The sequence below is a fragment of the Octopus bimaculoides genome, chromosome 10, assembly GCF_001194135.2.
Source record: "Octopus bimaculoides isolate UCB-OBI-ISO-001 chromosome 10, ASM119413v2, whole genome shotgun sequence".
Lineage (NCBI taxonomy): Eukaryota > Metazoa > Mollusca > Cephalopoda > Octopoda > Octopodidae > Octopus > Octopus bimaculoides.
This window is the reverse complement of record NC_068990.1, coordinates 38,975,928-38,980,927: the sequence shown is the minus strand read 5'-3', so window position 1 is coordinate 38,980,927 and position 5,000 is coordinate 38,975,928. Positions and strand designations below refer to the sequence as shown.

At 35.5% G+C, this 5,000-nt stretch overlaps 1 long non-coding RNA gene across 2 annotated transcripts in view; it reads right to left on the bottom strand.

Annotated features, from left to right (window-relative positions):
- The window catches only part of LOC128248851 (uncharacterized), a 31,992-nt gene that overhangs the window by 21,791 nt on the left and 5,201 nt on the right, over nt 1-5,000 (bottom strand). The window lies entirely within an intron of this gene.

Sequence of the window (5,000 nt, the reverse complement as noted above, 5' to 3'; positions counted from 1 at the left end):
GAGAAATGCTTAGCGGTATATCGTCCGCCGTTACGTTCTGAGTTCAAATTCTGCCGAGGTCGACTTTGCCTTTCATCCTTTCGGGGTCGATAAATTAAATACCAGTTACGCACTGGGGTCGATGTAACCGACTTAAGACCTTTGTTTGTTCTTGTTTGTCCTTGTTTGTCCCCTCTATGTTTAGCCCCTTGTGGGCAATAAAGAAATAAGAAGCTGAAAGAAGTTCGTAGATAGATAGATAGATAGATAGATAGATAGATAGATAGATACATAGATTGATAGATAGATAGATAGATAGATAGATAGATAGATAGATAGATAGATAGATAAATAGATAGATAGATAGATATGTATGTATAAATGTACGTGTATATATTTCTAGGTGTCATTGTGTTGTGTTTGTCTTCCACCGCCGTTTAACATGTGGTGTTGGTTTATTAAGGTCTTTTAACTTAGCGGCTCTGCATAAAGAACAGTAGAAAAACACCAACCACAACATTAGGTTACTCTGGTCCTTGTGTAAAATGGACCAAGACAGTGCCAGGTGAATTTGTAAGATCTAAGAAACTGCTCACAATGAAGAATGAGCAACACCATCGAGAGCCTATAACTACTAGGCCTGTTAAACGCTGAAGGTACCATCGGTGCTGCGATATGGGCTTTGATGAACATGTGAGGAATGAATACTATCTGCGGATAGAAATATCTATAATGTTGCTGAATCAGCAAGAGAATTCAAGAAGGGAAGGTAAGAAATGGCAGATCAATTAACTGGAAAGAGAAAAAAAGACATGGCCAATTTCTGCACAAAGCTGAGTATGCTCTGAGTAAAGGATGCTGTTGTGGCTGACACATGGAAGCATGGAACGAGAACCGAAAGAAAAGGCATGTATCGAGCATAGCACAAGTATAATTGGAAAATATCAGTTAATGAAACCGTGAAGTAGGAACTAAACATGCAAAATAAGCTTTGGTTTTGTATTTGACTTGAAAGATTCTTTATGTGAATTCGCCAATATTAACAACACGTGCACGAGTTCATTTCCACTTCCTTATTATTAATGAATTCGTTAATGTCTACCCAACTAGGCAATCGAAAAGTTTGTTTAACTTGTTGGATATATAGTCAAAAGTTTTATTTTTTCTAGTTTTAAATAAAAAGAGAAAGCGATTAACTGTTTAACTAACAAGTTAAACAAGCAATCGATTACTTAGTTGGATAGATATTTAAACAATTGATTTATTATAAAGCACTGGAATTGAAACGGTGCGTGAGTTATTGATATTGGGGTAATAACTGTCCCAAGACACAACAAAAGGCAAAATAAAGTTTATAAGAAACCCAAATCTATCCTAGAACAACCACAAAATACTGCGTATCAAATCCCGGGACATCAAACACAAATAAAAAGTAGATATAAGAAAATATGGAATGTCTCAAAGGCAAATTGCTCAGAACACAGCAATTGAAAATAAAGAGCATTTGTACCAAACGTTAAGAGAGGAATGGAGTAAAATTGCACCTAGAACCTGCAAGAAACTAGTTGATTCAATGGCTAACTGTATAAAAGCGGTAACTGATGCTAAAGGATGGTCAGCCAGATATTAAAACTAATGAACATTGTGAAATATCCCATAATCTACTATGTGCACGAGTTTCTTTTACATTGAGACAGCAGAACCCCAAAACATTGGGCTGGCCTAATACTTTTGGCCAAGGCTGTATATCTTCAGTGATAAGGCAACATCTAACGTCAAATATATACCAGAACTAAAATACTGCAGCTATCTAAATCTTGAAATAGAGATAACCCGCATGTTAAAAAAAGCAAATGTATAACCTTAGAAAACACGGTTTACAAAACTTACACAGTATAGAGATAGCTGCATTACAAAGAAATACACATATGCAAAACGAAAATAATTTGGTGTGCATACTCTGCAATTACCTTTAAGGTGAAAGCACGTATCAAAATAAGTTTAATAAAAAAAATGGTATCTTTATATTTGTATTGTTTCGGCCTGAGTTCAAATTCCTGCGAGGTCGATTTGCCATTTCATCATTTCTGGGTTGATAAAAGAAGTACCCGTTGAACGCTGAGGTTGATATAATCCACTTACACCAGCCACTAAAATTGCTGGCCTTGTACCAAAATTTGAAATTATTATTAGTATTATTTCAAATTTAGGAACAAGACCAGTAGTTTAAAGAGGAGGTTATAAGCCTATACCATCTACCGTATTACTTTAGACACGAGACCATCAGAATTAAGATGGCGTGTCAGTAGATAGCAAAAACCTGGTGGGAACAGAAACCACTCCCAGTGCTTGAAAATGACCACATCTCATTCCTCTGGAACTTCACCGTTGAAATTTACAGAAAGATAGATGCAAATAGGCTTGACATTATACTGAAGTCTTCAGACAAAAATCATGCTTCCTCATCGATATGACTATCCCAATCGACATAAATGTATCTGTCGAGACCTACCAAAAATTGAGCAAGTATAAAGATCTTGAAATGGAAACTGGCAAAATGTGGAACCTCAAGACTGAAACAATACCTGTTGTCATAGGTGCCCTAGGAATTATAGTGAAATGGGCTGATTGCGACCTAACACAGAAACCAGGAAATCCAAAATTGGCAGATATTCAAAAACTTGTGCTCATGGGAACTGCCCATACTCTACATAAAATACTGTTTATGTAATCACAAATTTTAAAACAAATTTATAATTTTCTTATGTTTTCTTAAACAATCTTTAGATCAATACATTGTGCAAAACCAAATATATGGCACCCTATTCATAACAGCAGCTTGAACTTCTTCCTTATCTCTTGCGGTTTCTGGCTGAGACTTGATGTCAACTTGTACGAATACAACGCAAATGTCAAACATCTAATAATAATAATAATAGTAATAATAATAATATTAATAATAATAATAATGATAATGTGATCAAATTCAAGCTTTCTACATAACTGGGAGTTTTGTAGAAGGCTAGGGTTTGAAAATACTGTTAAATGGTACGAACATGAACCTATTGACGGACTAGAAAGTAAGAAATACAAGATGTTCAGACTGACTGAGTAATAGAAGACAGAAGGCCAGTTTTAGTAGTAGTAGCTAAAGAGAATAGAAAGTGCCAGATAGTTTCAGAACTTAGCCAATGAGTTTCAGAGGTTATGGAAAGTGTGGCTAAAATGCATCCTTGTAGTTATAGGTGCATTAAGAACTATCCGTAAAAAATTGAACGAATGAATTGAGGAAATAGGCATAAAACCTAGTCTGGTACAGCTCCACAAAACAGTGCTATTAAGGACAGGTAGAATGATTAGGAGAGTACTTGTCAGGAATTTTTCTTTTCCAACAGTATAGTATGTTGTGTGTACATGGATTAATAATAAACTATGCATATAACTCCAAAAGAATATTAATACATATATTCTTGAAAGCACATTTTCTAAAACGATACTTCTTACTGACCTATGGCATACAATTTGAACAAATCCCTCTCACCCAACCATATTCTTCCGCCAAAATAAGGCAGTTAAACATCCTAGTTATAATGCTAACGTTAACTTAAAACTTGCTGTCGCTTGAGTTCTCTGGGTAACGCTTAGACTCAACTTCTGCATTCACAAAGCAAATTCAAACAACAATAATAATAACGACAAAAACAACAATTACAAATGCCAAGATTATTATACAAGTCACGATAACGTTCAAAGTGAAAAATTCTAGTAGGGACAATAAAGAAACATTAGACTACCAAGATTATTCTTATTTCCCAGGTTAAATACACATCCCAGCTTTGTTCTCTCATCGTCACTCATATACTAAGAGTATAACCTTTCACCCAGGCATCTTTAAATAAAACTTGAAACAATCAATGAAAGTTTAGTTGAAGAGAGAAATATTTGTCCTCAGCGCTTTGAGTTTTGGTTCACCAAAGAACCATTTTTGTCATAGTTATTGGAGAGAGGAAACTACCTGCTTTTCCGGTTAAAGGAAAATACTAAGATGATCATCAGTAAAGTCTCGTCCGAAAATCGAATTCGTCTTACACTCAACAAAAGAATTTCAACGAAATTTCACATATCTGCAACTTTCGAACTCGGAACGTATGCGTTGTTCTTTGTACATCTTGCACAGACCCCGCTCATACTGCTTCGATCCCTGTATATTTGGTCAAGAATCGGTGGTGAACTCCAATTGCACACACAATTCCGTTAGCATTAGAAGGCCTTGATTTAAAATTTTGCCATCCACTCGTCTTTTGTCGTCGCCCAAATTATCTTGAGGAACTCGTTACATGTCTCTGCTGACAGTGATCTAAAGAAAGATAACCTGAGCTTGTCACAGGTCGCATTGCCAAAATTGTAAAGAAGTGTGTCACGTGACGACATTCCACATACTAGGCATCCGGTCATGCTTTTCGCCTCACGCAGAACTACAGCCGTTTCGGCATAAGCATTGCTGCCATTGTCATTATGAACATCATGCTCACAACCAGCTTAATAATAACATGATAATCATCATCACCGTCGTTATTTTAGTCGTCGTTCTAATCATTGTCATCATCATGTTCCTCATCGTCATGATTATTCTTTTTATCATTGCAGAAATATTATCTTTTGTAGTAAGAGCGGAATTGGTGGCAGAGGTAGCGTTATAAGTATGTTGTTGTTGGTGGTGTTCTTCTTTTTATTTATTGTTGTTTTTGACGTTACGCTTAATAGATTTAAAGGAAGGGTTAGGAAAGCAATTTAAAATGTCATGAAGTGAAATATAATGATAAAAATATATTTAAAAAAAACTAATTTATTTATTTAGCTGAAATAACTGATGAAAATCAAAATAGAAAGTGAAAGAGAGAGTGAGAGAGAGAGAGAGAGAAAGAAAGAAAGAGAGAGTGGGAGAGAGAGAGGTAGAAGTGAGATACAGAGATAGCTAGATAGATCGATATACATCTACACACACATATACATACATACAT